General features: G+C 52.5%; 1 protein-coding gene across 3 annotated transcripts in view; it reads left to right on the top strand.

Moving 5' to 3' along the window:
• The first annotated feature begins 11,425 nt into the window (after positions 1-11,425).
• Positions 11,426-25,066, top strand: part of PRR5 (proline rich 5) — a 31,622-nt gene continuing 17,981 nt past the window's right edge. The window contains exons 1-2 of one of the 3 annotated variants that reach the window (XM_029078497.2): positions 11,426-11,481; positions 17,118-17,200. The gene's annotated coding sequence lies outside the window, so the exon portion shown is untranslated. Of the gene's footprint in view, positions 11,482-13,012; positions 13,087-17,117; positions 17,201-24,779; positions 24,809-25,066 lie in introns of those variants that run through there. The other 2 variants (XM_029078496.2, XM_029078499.2) reach the window with 2 other exon arrangements.

The following is a 25,066-nucleotide window of genomic DNA, read 5'->3' as shown; positions in this document are numbered from 1 at the left end:
GCCCAGGCTGTGAACCCTGTGAGGGAAGGAACTGTGTCCATGCAGACTACCCTGTATCATCCGCAGTGCTCAGCAAAGTGCAGAACCTGCAAGTAGAAAGTGTTAAAACATCCTCTAGCTAATTAACCAATAGTATTTATTGATAATTTACCTCTAGACTGGAAGCTCCTCACTGGCGGGGACTGTGTCTACCAACTCTGTTGTACTGTCCTCTCGCAAGTGCTTAGAACAGTGCTCTGCACATAATATGCGCTCAATAAAGCAGTTTGGCCTAGTGGACAAAGCACGAGCCTGGAGTCAGAGGATCTGGTTTTTAATCCTGGCTCTGCCGCCTGTGTGCTGTGTGACCTTAGGCCAATCACTTCCATCCTCTGTGCCTCAGTAAACTCCTCTGAAAATGGGGATTGAGATTCTGAGCCCCGTGTGGGTCATGGACTGTGTTCAAATTGATTAGCTCATATCTACCCCAGCGCTTAGTACAATGCCTGGCACATAGTAAGCACTTAACAAATATAAAGACAAATGAAAACCACTGAGCTTGGGCCGGGGGTCCTGGGTCCGTTGTCCCCGCGGGAGAAGGGGCTCCGGCTGGGCGATGCTGTCCTCTCGTGGCCTCTCGAGCCTCAGTCGAGGCCTCCTCCGGGCTCCTGAACTGCAGGGCTGCCGGACTCTGGGGACTCCGGTCTTCGTCGCAGCCAAGGGGCCTCCCGGCTCCCTCCTCGGATGCTGCCGGTGGCCACAGGACGCTTTGAGATCAAGGATGGAGGTGAGTAAGGGATGGGATGGTCCGTGCTGATCAATGGAGGATGATGATGATGGCATTAGTTAAGCGCTTACTATGTGTCAAACACTGTTCTAAGTTCTGGGGTAATAATAATAATAATGGCATCTGTTAAGTGCTTACTTTGTGCCAAGCACTTTTCTAAGCGCTGGGGTAGATACAAGGTAATCAGGTTGTGCCACACGGGGCTCACAGTCTCAATCCCCATTTTACAGATGAGGTAACTGAGGCACAGAGAAGTTAAATGACTTGCCCAAGGTCGCATAGAAGACAAGTGAAAGAACTGGGTTTAGAACCCACGACCTCTGACTCCGAAACCCATGCTCTTGCCACTAGGCCATGCTGCTTCAATGGTGTTGGATGGTCAGTACCGGGATACTGGGGAGAGTCAGGGATGGAGAGGGGAGAGTCGGGGGTGTGGGGTGGTCTGTGCTGGGTCACTGAGAGACAGTCAGGGATGGAAAGGGGAGAGACAGAGGTGTTGGATGGTCAGCGTTGGGTCACTGGGGAGAGTCAGGGATGGAGAGGGTGGTCAGAGGTGTCAGATGGTCTGTGCTGGGTCACTGGGGGACAGTAAGGGTGTGAGATGATCGGTCCCTCTCCCTAAGAGCGGGTGTCCAGGAGGGCGACTGGTACCCGATTCCTCCCAGTGCCCTGAGCCCCTCTGGGCCGGCGGACACGGAGGCTGACCCGTCCACACCGTTTCCACTATGTCATTCCGTCCTGCAGGTCCGAGCCCGGACCAGCCGCCAGGACACATTGCTCTCTCCTCAAGCCTGGGTCCAGGCCTGCGCCTGAGATTCTTAGTTCGGGTCCCAACCGAACCCGGAAGCAGGAATCCAGAGAGATTGTTCCCAGGCACCCACTGCCAAACTCCTGAAGCCGGACAGGCCCGGACCGCACCGAACCGGACCGGAGCGCGGCCGTAGCCAGACACGTGAAGCAGCGTGGCCTAGTGGAAAAAGTACGGGCCTAGGAGTCGGAGGACCTGGGTTCTAAACCCAGATTCGCCTCTCGTCTGCTGTGTGACCTTGAGCAACTCATTTAACTTCTCTGTGCCGCAGTAACCTCATCTGTAGAATGGGGATTAAGATTGTGAGCCTTATGTGGGACGGGAGCTGTGTCCAATTTGGGTTATCTCGTATCTACGCCAGCGTTTAGCTCAGTGTCCTGGCCCATAGCAAGCGCGTAACAAAATACCATTAAAAAATAAAATCCACATCTGAATCTGAACCTGCAACCAGCACCAAAGCTATGGGGCTCTGCCGCCACCTAGTGGACATAATCAGGATCGTTCTGCAAGGAGCTGCTGACCATCGGACAATGGAGTTTGCTACTATTACTCTAATAAAAAATAATTATGATAATAATAACTGTGATATTTATTGAGGTATTACTCTGTTCCAAACACTGTACTAAGCACTGGAATATATAGAAGTTAATTAGAGGACCCACAGTCCCTGTCCCACATGGGGTTCCCAGTCTAAAGGGAAGAGAGAACAGGTATTTTATCCCATTTTACAGACGGGGAAACGGAGGCACAGAGAAGTTAAGCGACTGGCCCAACATCGCAGAGCAGACAAGTGGCACAACCTGGATTAAAACACAGGTCCTCTGATTCTCAGGCCCAGGCTCTTTCCACTAGAGAAGTAGTGAGATCTAGTGGATAGAGCATAGGCCTGGGCGCCCAGAGAACCTGGGTTCTAATCCCAGCTCTGCCACGTGTCTGCCGAGTGACCTTGGGCAAGTCACGTCACTTCTCTGTGCCTCAGTTACCGCCTCTGTAAAATGGGGATTAAGACTGTGAGCCCTATGTGGTACAAGGACAGTGTCCAACCTGATTACCTGGCATCTATACTAGCACTTAGTACAGTATCTAGCACATAGTAAGCACTTAATAAAAACCATTTTTTAAAAAGAAAGCCAGGCTGCTTCCCTGCACAGAATGCTGTACTGAGCACTGGGGAGAGGAAAATAGAGGTAAATGACATGATACCCACAGGGAACCTTACAATCTATTTATTGGGTGCACAGTACCATCTGAACATTTGGGAAAGGAAAACAGAGTTAGAAGACAAATAGCTCGAAGTCTACTTGGGGACGGGCACTGGACTAAACATTTGGGACAGTACAATAGAGTAAGTAGAAACCATGAGGAGCTTCCAGTCTAGCTAGAGAAATAGACTGGAATACTTTACAGTTAGGAGGAAGTAGAGAATAGAAACATAGATATATGAATAAATCAGTGCTTAAATAGTAATGAAAGTCAACTAGGGCAGTGGTAGTAATAACATGATGGTGTTTATTAAGTCCTTACTATGTGTCAAGCACTAGAAGAGGTGCAAGATAATCAGATCGAACCGAGTCCTGGTGCACATGAGGTTCTCAGTCTCAAGCAGCATTGTCTAGTGGATACAGCACGGGCCTGGGAGTCAGAAGGACCTGGGTTCTAATCTCAGCTCTACCAGTGACCTTGAGCAAGTCGCTTCACTTCACTGTGACTCTGTAATAATAATAATAATGTTGGTATTTGTTAAGTGCTATGTCAGAGCACTGTTCTAAGCGCTGGGGTAGATACAGGGTAATCAGGTTGTCCCATGTGAGGCTCACAGTTAATCCCCATTATACAGATGAGGTCACTGAGGCACAGAGAAGTTGTGACTTGCCCACAGTCACACAGCTGACAAGTGGCAGAGTCGGGATTCGAACTCATGACCTCTAACTCCCAAGCCCGTGCTCTTTCCACTGAGCCACACTGCTTCTCTGATTATCTTATATCTACCTCAGCTCTTAGAATATTGCCTGGCACAAAGTAAGCACTTAATGAATACCATAAAAAAAGAAGGGAGAGCATGGATTTTATCCCCACTTTACAGATGAGGAAACTGTGGCCCAGAGAGGTTGGAGGAAGGAAGGACCGGGATAAAATCTGCTTCTGTGTACTCGGGGGCTACCCCCAAAATCGACAGCCAGCCACATCCCATCCCTGGAAACAGTCCTGCCCTCCTTCTCTAAGCCATCAGAGAGCCCCATCAGTCAATCAGTCAAATGTACTTATTGAGCTCTTACTGTGTGCAGAGCTCTATATTAACCACTGGGGAGAGTACGGTAGAACAATAGAACAGACGCATTCCCTGCCCACAGTGAGCTTACAGTCTAGTCAGGAAGATAGACATTAATATAAATAAATAAATTACAGATATATACCTAAGTGCTGTGGGGTTGTGGGCAGGAGGGATGAATAAAGGGTGCGAATCAGGGTGATGCAGAAGGGAGTTGAAGAAAAGGAAAAAAGGGCTTAGTCAGGGAAAGCCTCTTGGAGGAGATGTGCTTTGAAGTTGGGGAGAGTAATTGTCTGTCAGATATGAAGAGAGAGAACGTTGCAGGCCAGAGGCAGTGGTGAGATCGATGAGATCGAGGTACAGGGAGAGAATACTCCCTTCCTGCCTCTCCCACCCTAGAAGGAAGGAGAACAGCCACAGAACAAGCCTTTTTTTAAAAATGATATTTGTTAAGTGCTTACTATGTGCCAAGCACTGTTCTAAGTAACTGCTAGACTAGATGTGAGCTAATCAAGATGGACCCAATCCAAGTCCCCCATGGGGCTCACAGCCTTAATCCCCATTTTATAGATGAGGTAACTGTGGCACAGAGAAGTTAAACGACTTTCCCAAAGTCATACAGCTGATAAGTGGAGGAGCTGGAATTAGAACCCAAGTCCTTCTGATTCCCAGGCCAGTGCTCTGTCTAGTAAGCCACGCTACTTCTACTTCTATTGAACCCCAAGACTGATGGCTGCTGTAATTTATTTATTGTATCTGTAAATTATTTATAATAATGTCTGTTTCCCCCTCTAGACTGTAAGCTCATTATGGGCAGGGAATCTGTCTTACTGCTAGGGTGTACTCTCCTAAGTGTTTGGTACAGTGCTCTGCACACAATAAGTGCTCAATAAATATGATTGAATGAATGTGGCTACAGGTGCGGCCTGAACTCTGAGCCTAAGGAGCCTGAAAGTCTGCTCCTCCAGCCACGACTTCGGCGGACTTTGCCTTTATTTTGTGGATTTGTCCATGTGGAGTTTTAATGTTTCATTCCTCATCTCTGATGTGTTTGTCTCCGGTCCCTTCTTCCCACTTAAACTATTAGATTGGGAGTCCCCTGAGGGACAAAGACCATGTCTAATTCTCACTTGTTTATTCTTAGCATTTAGTACAGTGCTCTGCAATAATACTATTGATTGTGGTATTTGATAAGTGCTTACTATGTGCCAGGGACTGTGCAAAGCACTGAGGTAGACAAAAGATCATGATGATCCACATAGGGCTCACAGTCTAACTAGGAGGAAGAACAGATAAAGAATCCCCATTTTTGCAGATGAGGCTCAGAGAAATGAAATGACTTGCCCAAGGTCAAGTAGTAGGCAAGTGGCAGAGTTGAGATTAGAACCCATGACCTCTGACTCCCAGGCCTGGGCTCTTTCCACTAGGCCATACTGCTTCTCTGCACACAGTAAGCACTTCGTTATTATGACTAGTACTTCATCTTCTCTTGGAGACATTCAGATCAATCGATTGAGCGCTTACTGTGTGCAGAGCACTGTATTAAGCTCTTGGGAGAGTACAATATAACAGAACTGATAGACGCATTCCCTGTCCACAAGGAGCTTCCAGTCTAGACGGGGAGGCAGACACTGATATAAATTATGGGCATGTTCATAAATGCTGTAGATCTGAGGGAGGGTGTAAATCCAAGTGTAGACTGGGAGAGCGAAAGTTAAAAGTACTATAATCAGTCAGTCAGTCAATCGGATTTATTGAATGCTTACTGTGTGCAGAGCATTGTACTATTTTTAACCACTCAATCTCCAAGGGCTCCTTCCCCTCTGCCTTCAAACACGCCCACGTCTCACCCATCCTAAAAAAACCCGCTCTAGACCCCACTTCCCCCTCCAGTTATCGTCCTATCTCCCTACTACCCTTCCTTTCCAAAATCTTAGAACGAGTCGTCTACAATCGATGCCTAGAATTCCTTAACTCCCATTCTCTCCTAGACCCCCTCCGATCTGGCTTCTGTCCCCTCCACTCTACCGAGACTGCTCTATCTAAGGTCACCCATGACCTCCTTCTTGCCAAATCCAATGGCTCCTACTCCATTCTGATCCTCCTTGACCTCTCTGCTGCCTTTGACACTGTCGACCATCCCCTCCTCCTCCATACCTTATCTCACCTTGGCTTCACAGACTCTGTCCTCTCCTGGTTCTCCTCTTACCTCTCTGGCCGATCATTCTCGGTCTCCTACACTGGAGCCTCCTCCCCCTCCCATCCTTTAACTGTTGGAGTTCCTCAAGGGTCAGTTCTTGGCCCTCTTCTGTTCTCCATTTACACTCACTCCCTCGGTGAACTCATCCGCTGTCACGGCTTTGACTACCATCTCTACGCAGATGACACGCAGATCTACATCTCCGCCCCTGTCCTCTCCCCCTCCCTTCAGGCTCGCATCTCCTCCTGCCTCCGGGACGTCTCCACCTGGATGTCGGCCCGCCACCTAAAACTCAACATGATAGGGAGCTCCTCATCTTCCCTCCCAAGCCCGGTCCGCTCCCAGACTTCTCCATCACCGTGGATGGCACGACCATCCTTCCCGTCCCGCAGGCCCGCAATCTCGGTGTCATCCTTGACTCGTCCCTCTCATTCACCCCACACATCCTATCCGTTACCAAGACCTGCCGGTTTCACCTCTACAATATCGCCAAGATCCGCCCTTTCCTCTCCACCCAAACGGCTACCTTACTATTACGGGCTCTCGTTATATCCCGGCTAGACTACTGTGTCAGCCTTCTCTCTGACCTCCCTTCCTCCTCTCTCGCCCCGCTCCGGTCTATTCTTCACTCCGCTGCCCGGCTCATCTTCCTGCAGAAACGATCTGGGCATGTCACTCCCCTTCTTAAACAACTCCAGTGGTTGCCTATCGACCTCCGCTCCAAACAAAAACTCCTCACTCTAGACTTCAAGGCTCTCCATCACCTTGCCCCTTCCTACCTCTCCTCCCTTCTCTCTTTCTACCGCCCACCCCGCACGCTCCGCTCCTCCGCCGCCCACCTCCTCGCCGTCCCTCGGTCTCGCCTATCCCGCCGTCGACCCCCGGGTCACGTCCTCCCGCGGTCCCGGAACGCCCTCCCTCCTCACCTCCGCCAAACTGATTCTCTTTCCCTCTTCAAAACCTTACTTAAAAATCACCTCCTCCAAGAGGCCTTCCCAGACTGAGCTCCTCTTCCCCCTCTACTCCCTCTGCCATCCCCCCTTTACCTCTCCGCAGCTAAAGCCTCATTTTCCCCTTTTCCCTCTGCTCCTCCACCTCTTCCTTCCCATCCCCACAGCACTGTACCCGTCCGCTCATCTGTATATATTTTCGTTACCCTATTTATTTTGTTAATGAATTGTACATCGCCTTGATTCTATTTAGTTGCCATTGTTTTTACGAGATGTTCTTCCCCTTGACGCTGTTTAGTGCCATTGTTCTTGTCTGTCCGTCTCCCCCGATTAGACTGTAAGCCCGTCAAACGGCAGGGACTGTCTCTATCTGTTGCCGACTTGTTCATCCCAAGCGCTCAGTACAGTGCTCTGCACATAGTAAGCGCTCAATAAATACTATTGAATGAATGAATGAATAAGCGCTTGGGGAAGTCAATACAATATTAAACAGATTCATTCCCTGCCCCGAGTGAGTTTACAATCTAGAAGGGGAGACAGACATGAGTAGAAATAAATAAATTACAGATAGAGACATAAGTGCTGTGGGGCTTATGGGGGTGGGAGGGAATGAATAAAGGGATCAAGTCAGGGCGACGCAGAAGGGAGTGGGAGAAGAGGAAAGGAGGGCTTAGTCAGACTCCCCCCAAACCCACACCCTGCCACTCCCTCTGCCCCCAACCTAACAAGTCCAAGTTGGAAGTTTCTATGCGGCTGAAACTCCCAACCCTCTAGTGGAAACTGCAGAGAATAATAATAATAATAGTAGCCATTATTATTATTATTGTGGTCTTTGTGAAGTGCTTACTATGTGCCAGGCACTGTATCTAGCTGGGTTAGATACAAGATCATCAGGTTGGACAGACTCCCAGTCTCAAATGGGGATCACAATCTTAATCCCTATTTGACAGATGAGGGAACTAAGGAACAGAGAAGTGAAGTGACTGGCCCAAGGTCACCCAACAGATAAGTGCAGAGCCAGTACCAGAACTCGGGTCCTTCTGACTCCTGGGATTGTGCTTTAACCCCTAGACCATGCTGCTTATCTTGTGGGCAAAGCATGTTCTGAGCACTTGGGAGAGTACAATACAACAGAGTTGGCAGAGAGATTCCCTGCCCATAACAAGCTTACAGTCTAGAGGCGGAGATTGATATTAATATAAATCAATCATTTATAACAGTTTAAATACTTTGGCAGGGTGCCCTGGGCTTGAGGCAGACATTTCCCTCAGGAAATGTCACCTGACCTTCAAGGACCCCCACCTCACCAACCCATCATCCACTGGATTTCTGGAGAAACAGGGAAGACTCATCTCCTATTATACCTTACCAGGTGCTCAGTTCAGTGCTCTATACACGGTAGAGAGCAGGGATTGTGTCTGCTTACTCTAGTGTGTTCTCCCACGCACTCAGTACTCTGAGTGCTCTGCACACCAGACAGCAAGCTCCTGGAGGGCAGGGAGTGTGTCTGCTAACTCTACCATTTATACTCTCCCAAGTGTTCTCAACAATGCTTTGCGCACTGTAAGTTACTGGAGGGCAAGGTTTGTGTCTACTAACTTTACTGTCCTCTCCCAGCTGCTCAGTATAGTCCTCTGCACATAGTAGACTTCCCGGAGGGCAGGAATTGTGTCTATAAACTCTATATACAGTGCTCTGCACTCAGTAGATTGCGAACTTCTCAAGGGTAGAAATCATGCCCCTGTACTCTCCCAAGTGTGTAGTGCAGTGCTCTGCAAATAGCAAACATTCAACAAATGCTGAATGATTCCTGATTTTCCAGGTCAGACAAAGGACTTGGAGTGGAAACGAAACTCTGCAAGAAGCTGCTTTTTTGGCATTATCTACAGAGAACTGCCTGACCGTCTGGAAGCTGGGGGTCCCCCACCCGACTAGAACTCTGCCCCTCCCTGACAGCCTCCCCCTGCTACCGGCCACAGCTCCACCCTGTGCCCCAAATCCAGGCAGACCAGAAAAGAGCTGCCAAAACATGTACCTGAAGTAGCTAGACCCTTAACTCAGGCTCCCTGCTGTCATGGCTGGTAAGCCATTCCCAAGGGATTTTCTCTTCCTTACTCTCTTTCTCCAGTCATATTGGAAGAGATTCCCTTCTTAGGGAATTTTGTGGGAATTTTCCAAATTCACAGATTGAAAACCTAATCTGTTGCCTCAGCAGGCACCCACAACCCCTCCTATCACACTTCACTGACTTCCTACTACAACACAGCACGCTCACTTCTCTCCTCCAGTGCAACCTACTCTCTGTACCACAATCTCATCTCTCTCTCTCCACCGATCCCTTGCCTACATCCTGTCTCTGGCCTGGAACACCCTCCCTCTTCATACCCGGCAGACCACCACTCTCCCCACTTTCAACCCCCTCCTAAAATCACATCTCCTCTAAAAGTCTTTGCCTGACTAACCCCTCATTTCCCCATCTCCCTCTCCCTTCTGAGTCACCTGCGTACTTAGATCTGTATCTTTTAATCGCTTGATATTTATTCACCCCACCCTCAGCCCCGCAATACTTATGCACATAATCATATTTTTTTAATCTTTTCTGTCTCCCCCTTTAGACTGTAAGCTCCTTGTGGGCAGGGCAAGTCAACCAACTCTGTCAGTTGTTTCTCTGTACTCAATAAGAACTCAATAAAAACCACCGATTGACTGATTGTCCAAGGTCACTCCGTGGAACCCGGGTGGAGCTGGGACTGGAACCCAGGTCTCCGATTCCCAGCCCCGTTCTCCTTTCACCCATCAATCGATCAATCATGTATCAGTGGTATTTACTGAGCGCATTACTACATGCAGAGAGCATTTATCAGACCTCGCTGCCTTACTGCCCCTCCCCTGAAAGAGATCTTCGGTAACTCTGAATGCCAAACCCTGGGGCAGTGCTTCAGGGAGCCGGCGGCGGGGGAACTGGACTCCTTTCTCTTCACCTGCTGTGCTCTGACAGGGACCAATCGATCAGTCAGTAAACAATATTTATTGAATGCTTACTGTGGGCAGAGCGCTGCACTAAGGAGGTTGGAATAGTAATAATAATAATGATAATAATGGTATTTGTTAAGTGCTTATTATGTGCCAGGTACTTGTTCTAAGCGCTGGGGTAGCTAGCAGATAATTGGGCTGGGCACAGTCCCTGTCCCACACTGGGCTCATAATCTTAATTCCCATTTTACAGATGAGGGAACTGAGGCCCGGAGAAGTTAAGTGACTTGCCTAAGGTCCCACAGCAGACAAATAGCGAAGTCATGACCTTCTGACTCCCGGGCCCATGCTCTATCCACTAGGCCATGCTGCTTCTCCAATAAAACAAAGTTGGTAGACACGTTCTCTGTCCCTGTGAAGCTTACAGTCTAGAGGGCTGGGATGGGCTTCCCTGGCCCCTTCGACTCTTCAGCCCCCAGGCCCTCAGCCCCTGGTCCCCTGGCCTACACTACAGCATGCTCTAAGACCCATCCCAGCCCCACCCAAAAGAGGTCGAGCAGCCGCAGATTGAAGACCCCAGGCGTCTTTCAGGCTGAGACTGCCTTGACCGCTCCAACCCTGACTTGTCCCCCGCCGCCTGTCTGTCCATCCATCTTTATTAATAAAAATAATGATGGTATTTGTTAAGTGCTTACTATGTGCCAAACGCTGTTGTTGGTACTGGGGTAGATACAAGGTAATCAATTTGTCCCAAGTGGGGCTCCCAGTCTTAATCCCCATTTTACAGATGAGGTCGCTGAAGCACAGAGAAGTGAAGTGACTTGCACAAGGTCATACAGCACACAAGTGGAGGAGCTGAGATTAGAACCAGGTTCTCTGAGTCCCAAGCCCGGGGTCTTGCCATTAGGCGCGTCCCCCCACCCCACAGGGCCGACCCCACTCCGGGGCCCCCATCCCAACTCTCCGGGCATGGGGGAGTCTCGCAGGTGGCCTCGAGGAAACGGGGATGGGGGTGATCTGAAGATGCCCCCTCCTCCATTCCAGCTCTCTCCGCCCCGCCACATCCCGAACAACCGCCCACTGTGAGCTCGTCGTGGGCAGGGATTGTCTCTCTGCATTGCTGTACTGTACTTTCCCAAGCGCTTAGTCCAGTGCTCCACACACCGTAAGCGCTCAGTAAATACGATGGAATGAATGAATGAACTCTCTGGGGGCTTGGCGGGGGATGCCTCATTTTGTCAGGGGTGTGTGCGTGTGCTTCTGTGTGTGTGTCTGCCCAGCAGATGCTATCAATTGCGTCGCGCTCCCTAGGCCGGGCACAAGGGCAAGGAGGAGCGGGGAAAGGGGGAGGAGGAGGAGGAGGAGGAGGGGAGGAGGAGGAGGAGGGGAGGAGGAAGAGGAGGAGCCGGGGGAAGAGGAGGAGGAGGAGGAGGGGGAGGAGCGGGAGGCGGCGGCGGCGGGACATTGTGCGTTTCCCTTGCAGCGCGGACCGTCACCGCCGCCACCGCTGTGCAGGTGAGGGAGGCTGGGGGAGGGGACCCGGGGGGAGGGGACCCTGGGGGGAGGGGAGAGGGGTGACCCCAGGACCAGCCGGGGGGGCGGGGAAGGGGAAGGGGACAAAGACGAGCCAAGCCCCAAGGGCTGAGTGACGAGAGACATGAAAATGGCAGCAAAAGCCAAGGTCTGCGGAGACGGGAGTGCGGGCCGGGGGACCAGGGGGCCGGGAGGTCAGGGGACTCGAGGACCGGGGGCCCGGGGAACCTGAGGACCGAGGGGCCGGGGTCTTCCCATCGCCCCAGCCCCTCATCCGCCCCGTACCTCCATCCCCCCCCATCCCCTCCTCTTCCCTCCCCTCCAGCCCATCTTGGAGCTGTCAGAGGGAAGTGGGGGCGTGTTGTGTCTGGCCTGGAGCGGTACTGGAGCGGGGGGGGGAGGGTACGGGGGGGTGTTTGTTGTGTGTCTGTGCGTGTGTGTGCGTGTGCATCCAAGATGCCCCTCCAATCCTATCCTTCCGGGGAGACCAGCCACTGTGGAGGAGAAAGTCAATGGTACTTTATGGGGGGGGGGGGCGATGGGGGTCTCGGGGTCTTCTAAGGGAGCAATCTCCCTCCTTGGACCAAAACCCAGGACCCCCAGAACCCTCCCTCTCTCCCCCCTCCCTTTCCCCTCCCCTCCCCCCTTTTAATTAATCAATCACTCGTATTTATTGGGTGCTCACTCTGTGCAGAACACTGTGCTAAGCTCTTGGAAGAGCAATCAATCCATGGTATTTAATGATCTCTTATTGGGTTGGATCTGTTGGATTGTCCTCTCCCAAGCGCTTAGTACAGTGATTTGCACTAAACGCTTGGGAGAGGACAATCCAACAGAGTTAGACACGTTTCCTGCCCCCAAGGAGTTTACTGTCAACCCTCTCCTCTCTCCCGCCCTCTCCCCAATCAATCAATCGATGGCGTTTATTGAGCACCTACTGTGTGCTTGGGAGAGTGCGGTACAATACAACTGGTCGACCCCTGCCCACAAGGAGCTAACAATCTAGTGGGGGGGGGGCGTAGACATTAACATAAATTAATCTCCTCCACGAAGCCTTCCCTGACTAAGCCCTCCTTTCCTCTTCTCCCACTCCCTTCTGCGTCACCCTGATTTGCTCCCTTTATTCATCTCCCCTCCGAGGCCCCCAGCACTTACGTCCATATCTCTAATTTATTTATGCCCATTAGTGTCTGTCTCCCCCTCTAGACTGTAAGCTCATTGTGGGCAGGGAATGCGTCTTTTTCTTGTTGCGTTATACTTCCCCAAGCGCTTAGTGTAGTGTTCTGCACACACTGAGAGCTCAATGGATACGATTGAATAAATTACAGATAGGGGAAGTGGAAGGAGATGGACCTGAGGGCCGTGGCCCCTCCCTCTCCGGGGATGGAGGGCAGAGTCACGTGGCCCCGCCCCCTCCCCTCCCCCGTCCCGCCCCGCCCCTCCCCCACCGCCCAGCTGACAGTGCCGGTGTCCCCGCCCCCTGCGGTCCCCCCTGCCCGGCGGCGCTAGAGCTCGGTCCGGGCGGGGCCGACGACGACCCGGACCGACCTTGACCTGCGGGATCCTCCGACCCCGGGGAGGGAGCAGGTGAGCCTGCTGGGCCCCGGTCCTGGACCCCGGGTCTGGCCCGTTTGCTGCATCGTCCGCCGAAGAGGTCCTCCTGGGCTTTGGGCCTGGAAGGCTGGAGAGCTATTGCCACACGGGACAGGAGCTGGTGGGGACGAGGGGGGAAAGCCAGGCACTGGGGGGGTCCTTGACTCAGTTTCCCCAGTCTGGTTTCTGACTTGGTGGGGACCCCTCTGCTCCAGCAGGCAGGGATTTGTCAGAGGTTGGTCTTCGAGGTTGCTCACTCCCCAGGGGTCTGCTGGCCTTGTGTCTGGGGCGGGGTGGGGCGCCCCTACCCAGAGAGAAAAGCCTCAGATGGCACCTTTGCAAGAAGGACCACTGAGGGATTCCCAGGAATAATAATAATAACTGTGGTATTTGTTAAACGCTTACTCTGTGCCAGGCAGTGTACTGATTGCTGGGATCCATACAAGCAAATCGGGTTGGTTACGGTTCCTGTCCCACATGGGGCTCACAATCTTAATCTTCATTTGGCAGATGAGGTAACTGAGGTGCAGAAAAGTGAAGTGACTTGCCCAAGATCACACAGTAGAGTGGAGGAGCCGGGATTAGAAAGGAGGTCCTTCTGACTCCTGGGGCGGGCTCTATCCAGTAGGCCATGCCATGCTGCTTCTCTGATGAGCACCGGGAAGGGGGGGGGGGGACTTGGTGGGGGGTGCTTGCCAGGAGCAGACTTCCAGGAGTCACCTGGCCAGGGTGCTGACATTCAGGTCATTTCAGCCCCACCTCTGGCCCTGGCTCCTTCACCCACGTCCTCCTTCTGGCCTGGAACTCCTGCCCCCTTTATATAATAATGATACTTATTCGCTTGTTATGTGCCATGTGCCAGGCACTGTACTAAACACTGGGGCAGATTCAAATAATCAGGTTGGACACAGTCCATGTCCTACATGGGGCTGCTCACAGTCTACGGAACAGAGACTAAGATAGAATACCCAGTTTACAGATGAGGAAGCTGAGGCACAGAGAAGTTAAGTGACTAGCCCAAAAGCACACAGCATAGAGAGCCGAGCCTCTGACTCCCAGGCCTGTGCTCTTTTCACTAAGCCACGCTGCTCCCCTACCTGACACATGATCACTCTCCTCACCTCAAAACCCTCATAAAATCACATCTCCTCCAAGAAGCCTTCTCTGCTTAGCCCCACAGCACTAATGTCTGTATTCTGACACTCTGCTTCTTCCCCTATCTGTCATTTATTTATTTATTTTTATTATTTTTAAATAATATTTGTTAAGCACTTGTCAAGTACTGTTCCAAGCAGTGGGGTAGGTATGAGTGAATTATATCAGACCCAATATCTATCCCATATGGGACTCACAGTCTAATTATTTTGCTATCTGTCTTCCCCTACTAGATTGTAAAAATCCTTGAGGGCAGGCATCATGTCTACCAAATCTATTGTACGCTTCAAAGCGTGTAATACAGTGTTCTTTCTCGCAATAACTGCTTAATACTGGACTGTAGAGTTAGTAGATAAGATTTCTGCCCTCCTAGAGGCCTTTCAATTTACTGTGTACAGAGCACTGTACTGAGTACCTGAGAGTTCCCTGGGAGTACTGGGGGTATGTGGGAGTACTGAGTGCCTCACCTCACCACTCTCCTACTACAAGCCAGCCTGCACACCTCACTTCTCTAATGCTAACCTTCTCACTGTACCTTGATCTCGGCTATCTCACCACTGACCGCTCACCCATGTCCTGCCTCTGACTTGTAAAGCTCTCCTTACTCACATCTGACAATTACTTTCCACTCCTACAAAGTCTTACTGAGTCACCAGACTTACTCCCTTCATTCACCCCCCCTCCCAGACCCACAGCACTTATGTCCGTCCATATGTGTAATTTATTTATTTATATTCATGTCTCCCTCCCCCTCTAGACCCTAAGTTCTCTGTGGGCAGGGAATGTGTCTGTTCTATTGTTATACTGTACTCTCCCAAGAGCTCAATACAGTGCTCTGCACACAGTAAGTGCTCAGTAAATACAATTGACTGGGAAAGGACAGTAGGGTTAAGAAGCTTACAGTCTAACAAAGGAGGCAAACATTAAGATAAATTGCAGATAGAAGGAAGAAAGAAAATGGATTGTGCACACAAGTGGGAGCTTTGATAAAAGGGTGGGTAGGACACAGATACAAGTGCCAGGAGAGGTCATCAGTGCTTTTCTGCTGAAATGGCAGTTGGGGGAGATATTCATTCATTCAATAGGATCTAATGAGCACTTACTATGTGCAGAGCACTGTACTAAGTGCTTGGAATGTACAATTCGGCAACAGATAGAGACAATCCCTGCCCATTGACAGGTTTACAGTCTAATGGGGGAGACAGACAAAAACAAGGCAACTTAATCACGATAAACAGAAGCCAGGGGATGTACATACACTTCATTAACAAAATAAATAGGGTAATAAAAATATATACAAATGAGCACAATGCTGAGGGGAGGGGAAGGGAAAGGGGGAGGAGCAGAGGGGAAAGGGGGAAAAGGGGTTTAGCTGAGGGGAGGTGAAGGGGGAGCAGAGAGGGAGCAGAGGGAAAAGGGGAAGCTCAATCTGGGAAGGCCTCTTGGAGGAGGTGAGCTCTCAGTAGGGCTTACCCTGGGAAGATTAGAAATGAATCAGGGAAGGGCTCCTGGAAGAGGAGGTGGGATTTCAGGAGGGCTTTGAGTTGGGAAGAGCGTGTACTTTCCGTGCTAGAGGGCAGAGGGACAATTGGAGCGGCCAAAGTCAGATAGAGTTAATCCAGGGTGTTTTGATGGAAGAGGAGGGTTATTTGAGTGGTGAGGGAGGGAAGGAATGTAATAATAATAATTAATAGTAATAATTATGGTATTCATTAACCACTTACTATGTGCCAGGCACTGTACTAAGCGCTGAGGTGGACACAAGCAAATCAGGTTGGACACAGTCCCTGTCCCATGTGAAGCTCACAGTCTCGATCCCCATTTTACAGATGAGGTAACTGAGGCACAGAGAAGCAAAGTAACTTGCCCGAGGTCACAAAGCAGACAAGTGGAGAAGCTGGAGTATCTGGGATTAGAACCCATGACCTTCTGACTCCCAGGCCTGTGGTCTATGGCTTCATGGAAAAGGAGGGTTCTTAGAGTGGCGAGGAAGGGAAGGAATGTGTTTGGGCGAAGAGGAATGGGGAGGGAATTCCAAGCAGGGGGGTGCAGCTCCAGATCAGTAGAGATTTCTTCGTTCTTCCCACAACACGGGGGCGGAAGGGGAGCAGGATGAGTGGCATTTTTCCAGCATCCTGAAATGGTTTCTGTTGTCCTGGAGGGATTTGCGTCGGAGGGTCAATCTGACTTTATTCAGTGATCCAGTGCTCTCATCTGACAATCTGGCTGCATTCTCGTCCCACTCGGAGCCGGGCTCGAGACTTGCTGCTATTTACTCGTGGCTTGTTTTGGGCCAGTGTGTTTCCAAGCCTGACACAACCACCACTGCCTCCTGGGGCAGGACCCTTGGAGGTCCTGTTCGGAGGGAGGGGGACTTAATAATAACAATAATGATAATGATTATAGTGTTTAAGCGCTTACTATGTGCTCAGGGCTGTACTAAGCACTGTGGTAGTTACAGATAAGACACAATCCCTGCCTCACTTGGGGCTTATGATTGAAGTAGGAGGGAGAATCTCAGGGGTCCAAGGAGATGTGCAGCTGGTTATGGCACAAGCTGCCCTACGGACTTTCCTCCAGGCAAGGCTTCGGGCCTGCCCCCTGAAGTGTGTTTCCCAGCCTGGACAGTGGGTGGGTGTGGGGGGGTGGGGACTAGGGGCAGGACAGGCCACGGGGGAGGGATCGTGGACTAGTGCGCTATATACCCGTCAGCCAGGGCGGGTGGACGGATCGCCGGTGGTGGACTCAAGGTTGACGGGGCAGGGCCAGAAGCCACAAAACCCCATGACTCTTGCATCCTTAAGATCTTCTTTATTTTCTTCTTCTTCTACTCAACTGTCTCCTGACACAAACCCCACCTGCCCGCCAAGGGGAGAGATCTCTGTTTCTCAGCTCCTACAACTTCCAGGGACACCATAGCCAAGCCTGAGGCGGAGGTCTCTAGATTGGAAAGGTGGGTGTCGTCGTTATCGAGCGATATTATTTACTGAGTTCCTGCCGCGGGCAGAGTGTTGTATTTGGACGCCTGCTGTGGACAGAGTGCTGTAGAGCACTGTACTGAATGCTTGTTGTGGGTGGGGCACTGCTATGAGCAGAGTGCTGTAACACCTGCTGGGGCAGAACCCTATAGAGGATGTATACTGTGGGCAGAGAGCTTTAGTGGGTGCCTGCTGTGTTCAGAAAGCTGTAGTGAGCATTTGTTGTGGACAGAGTACTGGTCTGGGTGGAGGCAGCTCAGAATTGTGGGCATACTGGGGGCTGGGGACAGCAGGGAGAGAAGGAATATGGCCTAGTGGATAGAGTACGGGCCTGGGTGTCAGAAGGACGTGTATTCCAATCCCGGCTCTGCCACTTGTCTGCTGTTTCTACCTTGGGCAAGTTACTTCCCTTCTCTGTGCCTCAGCAACCTCATCTGTAAAATGGGGGTTAAGACTGCAAGCCCCATGTGGGACAGGGACTGTCTCCAACCTCATTACCTTGTATCTACCCCAGACCTTAGAACCGTGTCTGGCACATAGTAAGCACTTAACAAATATCATTAAAAAAAACCCCGAAGGTCCCAAGCCCCATATCCCCATCCAGTGCCCCCCACCCTTGGCTGAAGTAATGGAGCGAGGCAGGACAATCCCCCTGCCCTCTAGTCCCTGGGCAGTGGGGCAGGAAGACAGACCTTGGTAAACCGTGGCCTGGCAGTTGGGCCTCGCAGGGAGATGGCGGCTGAGAGCTTTCTCCCTGAGGTGGAGGGTGATGGGGGGCGGGGGTCAAGCCTCATCCCAGAAACCCCTCCTGGGGGAGGTTTGGGAACCCCCAAATCACCTGGATATGGAGGCAGGAGACTAGACCAAGTGAGGAGGCAGGGGGCCTAGTGGAAAGAGCCCAAGCCTGGGAGTCAGGAGGTCTGGATTCTAATACTGGTTCTGCCACTGGCCTACTGTGTGACACTGGGCAAGTTCCTTAATCTCTTTGGGCCTCAACTCCCTCCTCTGGACAGTGGGCAGCCCTGTTCCCTTCTCCCTCTCAGCTCAGTCAGTCAGCCAGCCCATCATATTTATGGGCACTTACTGTGTGCAGAGCACTGTACTATGTGCTTGGGAGAGTACAGTGTAACAGTAAACAGGCACATTCTTGCCCACAGTGACCATGTGGGCCAGGGGCTGTTTTTGATCAGATTAACTGTGTCTACCACAATGCTTAGCATGGGACTTGGCCCCTACTTGGTGCAGCTAAGTTCCAATTCCTGCCCAGTGAATCCACAGGCCAGGAAGGCCAGCGGATGAAGAATATTCTCCCCTCTCCATGTCTTCCCATCAATTGATCCATCAGTCAGTGATATTTATTGAGCCCTTACTATGGGCAGAGCACTGTACTAAGCGCTTGAGATAGTTCAATACAACGGAGCTGGAAGACATGGTCTAGAAGGGCAGACAGACATTAAAATGAATTACAGTGAGGGGAAATGGCACAGTGTAAGGATTCACATGTAAACAGAATGGGTCTGGTGTTGGGTTATCAAAGTGCTTAAGGTGTACTCAGGCAAGGGAATAAGCGATGTAGAAGGGAGGACTGATTCATTCATTCATTCAATTGTATTTATTGAGTGCTTACTGTGTGCCGAGCACTCTCGCCCCGCTCCGGTCTATTCTTCACTCCGCTGCCCGGCTCATCTTCCTGCAGAAACGATCTGGGCATGTCACTCCCCTTCTTAAACAACTCCAGTGGTTGCCTATCGACCTCCGCTCCAAACAAAAACTCCTCACTCTAGGCTTCAAGGCTCTCCATCACCTTGCCCCTTCCTACCTCTCCTCCCTTCTCTCTTTCTACCGCCCACCCCGCACGCTCCGCTCCTCTGCCGCCCACCTCCTCGCCGTCCCTCGGTCTCGCCTATCCCGCCGTCGACCCCTGGGTCACATCCTCCCGCGGTCCCGGAACGCCCTCCCTCCTCACCTCCGCCAAACTGATTCTCTTTCCCTCTTCAAAACCTTACTTAAAAATCACCTCCTCCAAGAGGCCTTCCCAGACTGAGCTCCTCTTCCCCCTCTACTGCCCTCTGCCATCCCCCCTTTACCTCTCCGCAGCTAAAGCCTCATTTTCCCCTTTTCCCTCTGCTCCTCCACCTCTCCCTTCCCATCCCCACAGCACTGTACTCGTCCGCTCAACTGTATATATTTTCGTTACCCTATTTATTTTGTTAATGAATTGTACATCGCCTTGATTCTATTTAGTTGCCATCGGTTTTTACGAGATGTTCTTCCCCTTGATGCTGTTTAGTGCCATTGTTCTTGTCTGTCCGTCTCCCCCGATTAGACTGTAAGCCCGTCAAACGGCAGGGACTGTCTCTATCTGTTGCCGACTTGTTCATCCCAAGCGCTCAGTACAGTGCTCTGCACATAGTAAGCGCTCAATAAATACTATTGAATGAATCCTATGCATTTGGGAGAGTACAATACAACAACAAACAGACACATTTCCTGCTCACAAAGAGCTTTCAGTCTGAAGGGTGGCGAGATGAGGGGTTAGTCAGGGAAGTCTTCTTGTAGGAGACGGGGATTTTAGAAGGGCTTTGAAGATGGGGATAACAATGGTCTCCACTCCTCCCCTCCCCCTCCTCCTCCCTGCCACCCCCAGCCACATCGAGGTATGATTCTTGTGGGCTATTAGGGGAAGGGAGGAGCCTGGGTCGTGGCCCCCTTGACTTCCTGGCTCCCCTCAGCAGGATGGGGTTGGCCACAGAGAGGTCACAACCAGAGACTGAGACTGCAACAGCCTCGGCCTGCAGGCTGCAATCTACCCCTCCCCCAGCCACAATAGCCTGCAGCCCCGCAGCTCCCCACCGAGGCCCCCACCCACCCCCGGCCCTGCCCCGACCAACCCTGATCCAGATCAATCGGTCGATGGTATCTACTGGGCATTGACCCTGTGCAGAGCGCTGTACTGAGCACTTGAGAGAGTGTGATAGAGTTAGACACGATTCCTGCCCTCATAGAGCTTACAGTTTACAATATGTGGAGAACTGTGCTTAGCACTTGGGAGAATACTAATACAGTTAGCCCGCACACACAATCCCCATCCTCAAAGAGCATAGAGATTACTGCAGATTACTGCGTGCAGAGTACTGAACTGAGCACTTGAGAGAGAACAAAAGCGATAGTAGGCACAATCCTGCCTTCAAGGAACTCGTCATCTATCTGAGGAGACAGACACTAAAATAAGCTGCAAGAAGGAGGAAATAATCAAATAGCAAGATCTGTACATAAGCGCTCGGGGGCAAGGGAAATACCCAAGTGCTTAGGTGACACGGAAGTACAGAAGTGGCAGTTGGGGAAAGTAGGGAGATGAGAGGTTATAGTCCTCTAGACCGTCAGCTTGTTGTGGTAAGGGAACGTATCTAACAACTCTTATATTGTACTCTCCCAAGCGCTTAAAACAAATACAGTGCTTGGCACAGAGTAAGCACTCAATAAGTACCATTGACTGATTGGTCAGGAAGGGCTTCCCAGGGAAGGTATGATTTTAGTAGGGCTTTGAAGATAGGGAGACTCAGGGGTGTTAGATGGTCTGTACTGGGTCACTGGGAAAGACTCAAGGATGGAGTGGAGAGAGTTGGGGGTGTTGGATGGTCTCTGGGGGAGAGTCAGGGGTGGAAAGGGGAGAGTCAGGGGTGTTGGATGGTCTGTGCTGGGTCACTGGGGGAAAGTCAGATATGGAGGGGGAGAGTCAGGAGCATTGGATGGTCTGGACTGAAGCACTGGGGAAGAGTCAGAGATGGAGAGGAGAGTCAGGGATGTTGGATGATCTATGCTGGGGGGTCTGGAGAAGAGTCAGGGTTAGAGAGGGGAGAGTCAGGGGTTTTGGATGGTCCACTCTGGGGCCTCGAGGGGAGAGTTAGGAGTATTAGATGGTCCACTCTGGATCACCGGGGAGATCAGGGATGGAGGGGGAGATCAGTAGGGAGCTTTTAGAAGAACAGAACATAAGAAATGCCATTTTTTATTAATAATGGTATTCATTAAGCATTATCTGCTAAACACTGTGCTCCGTAGTATGGCAGATAATCCCTGTCCCACACAGGGCTCACGATCTAAGAGGGAGGAAAAACTGGTATCTTATCCCTATTGTACAGTTGAAGAAATGGAGGCCCAAAGAAGTAAAGCAACTTGACCCAAGTCACACAGCAGACAAATGGTGGAGCCGGAATTAGAACCCAGGTCCTCAGACTCCCAGGCCTATGCTCTTTCCCTTTGGCCATGCTGCATCGGTGGCCCATCCTGTCCCTTCTCCTGCCTCCTGGGGAAGGTTACCCCAGCTCGTGTTTAGGACTGGACCTTGCCTGCCCCTGGACTCTTCCTTCTGCATCCCTTCCCGCCCCATTCTAGATTTCTTCTCCCTGAATGTAGCCCACCCTTTGCTCATGACCGGGGGTTTCTGGTTATTCCTTGTTTCCCAAGGAGGCGGCCAAGAGGAGCCGGGGTTCCCCCCCGGCCCCTTCGGGCTGAGGGGAGTCACCCCCCCCAAACACCCCCGCCACCCCAGGTGGTGAGGATCCAAGCCCCTACGGCTATGAGAACCGGGGATGAGGGGGGACCCGCGAAGTCAGAGAGGAGCCAGGACCTCCCCCCAGAGTTGAAAGAAGCCACTCCCCCCACCCCCCCTTCAGGGCTGTGAGGAGCCACGCTCCCCAGGGTGGAGAGTAGCCAGGTCCCTGAACCCTCCGGAAGCCTAGTTCCAGGGGCAGCGCTGAAGCCTCAGAGCCCAGCTCTGCACTGCCCAGATGGGGGTCCTTGGCTGGCTGGGAGGCACAGAGAGGTGCAGTCAGATCAGTTGTCGTATTCACCCTGAAGCCACAGGCCTGACTGGGAACAGTCAAGAGATTCGGACTGCACCGGCTGGCTGCCCAAACTCCATCTGAGCCCCACAACCCCATCTCACCCGTTGCTGCTGCCCCTGCTCACCAGGCTTGTTTAGTGGGGAAGGGCCGACAGCCCCAGAGCCCCTATCTGGGGGTCCAGGCTGAATCACAACCTCAAAATGGGAACAGAGCCCAGGATGGACACGGAACTGCCGGTCCCCAAATCCCCCAGCTCCAGGGAAAGGGGATGGAGACGAGGAGTCCCGGGTGTGGGATGGTCCGTGCTGGGTCACGGAGAGAGTTAGAGATGGAGAGGAGAGAGTTAAGGGTGTTGGATGGCCTGGGCTTAGTCACTGGGGAGAGTCAGGGATGGAGTGGGAGAATCAGGGGTGCTGGATGGCCCATACTGAATCACTGATCACTATGGAGAGTCAGGAGTGTTGGATGTTTGTTTTTGTTCTTTTTATGGTATTTGTTAAGTGTTTACAACGTGGCAGCCTCCGTTCTAAGCACTGCTGTTCCAAGGACAAGATCATCAGATTGGACAAAGTACATTCAGCACTTACAACAGTGCTTGGCACATAGTAAGTGCTTAAATACCATCATAATTATGTCCCACATGGGGCCCACAGTCTTAATCTCCAATTTACAGATGAGGTGATAGGCTCAGACAAGTTAAGTGGCTTGCCCAAGATGATACAGCAGACAGGTGGCAGAGCTGGGACTGGAACCCAGGTCCTTCTGACTACCAGACCCGGGCTCTATCCACTGGGACACGCTGACCACAGACCAGGATGGTCATTTGGGGACAGTCAGGGCTGGAGGGGGAGAGTCAGGGGTGTTGGATGGTCTGTGCAGGGTCACTGTTTGGGGAGTCGGGGATGGAGGGGGAGCATCAGGGTATTTGTTAAGCGGCCACTATGTGCTAAGCACTGAGGTCGTGCCGAGTGGCCCTCCCCTAACCACGTAGGTGGGTTTCCGGGAAGGCGAGCTGCACCCGTGCCTCCTCGTGTTCCTCCCGGTGCCCGGGTCGGGGCCGGAGCCTCGGTCTCAGGGGGCCACAGTGGGACTGACCCCCGAGGGGTGGAGGGGGGCCAGGGTGGGGCTTAGCCGGGAGAGCATTCCAAGCGGATTCGGAGAGGCTCGGGTTCCCGGGATGGGGGAGGGGTAGAGGAGGGGGCTTCGCCATGGGGAGCAGAGCTGGATCGGACGGCGGAGACACGGCCCGGCGGGACCGGACGGGCCGGGCCGGGCTGGACATCGGGCACCGGGACCCTCCCCGTACCACATCCGTCCATCCACCGTTAGTGGTATTCGACCGTTGGGAGGGAGATGCCGGGGGGTTGGGGGACGGACGCGCCGACTGCTCTGGAGTGGGGGAAGGGAAGTTGGGGAAGGGGATGACTGTTCTCGGGGAGGGTTGCGGACGGGGGGGGGGCTGTCCCTTCCCCGTTCTGGGGTGGGGGAGAAGAGGGGGATGGGCGGTGTGTCCCCTTATGCGTGCATGTGAACCCGTGTGCATGTGTGTGCTCACACGTATATATGTGAGAGCCGGCGGGTGAGTGGGGGCGTGGGGGGTCGCAGTGCTTGTGTGTGGGGAGTGAGGAGGGCGCGGGGGGGTCACAGTGCGTGTGAAGGGTGTGATAGAGTTCGTGTACGCGGGTGTTGAAGAGCAGCGCCAAAGCAATTGCGAAACTTTCCAAGGCAGGCCTCGGGGCCTCGTCAGGATGGCTCGGCTTCTTTCTCTCCTCTTCTTGCCTTTCCCGGGGGCTTTCGTTTCCCGGAATGAGCGGCCAGAGGACCGGGATGGGGGGGAGGGGGGCGGGTTGGGAGGGGGACAGGGGAGGAAGGGGGAGGAGGGCGGGCCCGGAGCAAAGACGCTGACAGGTGGAGACACGTGGAGCCCCGAGGAGTCAGTCCTGCGTCTGTGTGTGTGTATATGTGTGCCTACTTGTGTGCATGCATGTGTGTGTGTGTGTGTGTGTGCGCGCGTGTGTCTCCGCGTGTGTCTCCAGCTGACTGCTCTCGGCCCCGGACTAGGCAGATCCGACTTCCTCCCTTCCCCACCCCGCCCCTGCCCCGGTGAAGACCCCGAGCATTCACTCGGTAGGATTGGAGGCCGGAGCTGTTTCTGGCTCGAGCTTGGTATTAATAATAATAATGATGGCTTTTGTTAAGCGCTTACTATGTGCAAAGCACTGTTCTGAGCGCTGGGGAGGATACAAGGTGATCAGGTGTTCCCCCGTGGGGCTCACAGTCTTAATCCCCATTTTAAAGATGGGGTAACTGAGGCCCAGAGAAGTTAAGTGACTTGGCCAAAGTCACACAGCTGACGTGACAGGGCCGGGATTTGAACCCATGACCTCTGACTCCCAAGCCCGGGCTCTTTCCGGGCTTGCTCGCCCTCCCTGTCTCGCTGTCTCTGTCACACTCTCCCAAGCTCGTTCCGGAGAGGGGACAGGACCGATCGGACAGGCCCGGGCCGGCCCGTGGCCTGACCGTATGGGGGCCTTTTATGCAGGTGTAAAGTTCATGAGTTTCGGCGGGCGCCCGGGCGCGGACCAGCGGGAGAGCCCGCGGTGGAGGACCGGGACCGGGACGGGAGCGAGACGGGGACCGGGAGCGGAACCGGGGAGGCGGAACGGGGAACGGGACGGGGCCGGCCGCCCGTGCTCGGCCGCGCTCCGGGCCTTCCTCCCAACTCACCTGGAACAGGTGAGGGTTGTCCCCGTCCACTCCCCTTTCCCCACGTGAAAAATCGGAATTATTGTCCTGAGGGCTTCCTGTGTGCAGGACACTGTACTAAGCGCTGGGGACAGTACCGCCCAGCGATGTAATAGACACATTCCCTGCCCACAGCAAGCTGGCAGTCTAGAGGAAGAAACATTACTGTCAGGATAAACAGGGGAATAACTGAGTGTAGGCAGCATGGCAAAATGGGTAGGGCACGGGCCTGGTAGCCAGAAGGTCATG

The sequence above is a fragment of the Ornithorhynchus anatinus genome, chromosome 14, assembly GCF_004115215.2.
Source record: "Ornithorhynchus anatinus isolate Pmale09 chromosome 14, mOrnAna1.pri.v4, whole genome shotgun sequence".
Classification (NCBI taxonomy): Eukaryota; Metazoa; Chordata; class Mammalia; order Monotremata; family Ornithorhynchidae; genus Ornithorhynchus; species Ornithorhynchus anatinus.
This window is presented reverse-complemented; position numbering and strand designations above follow the sequence as displayed.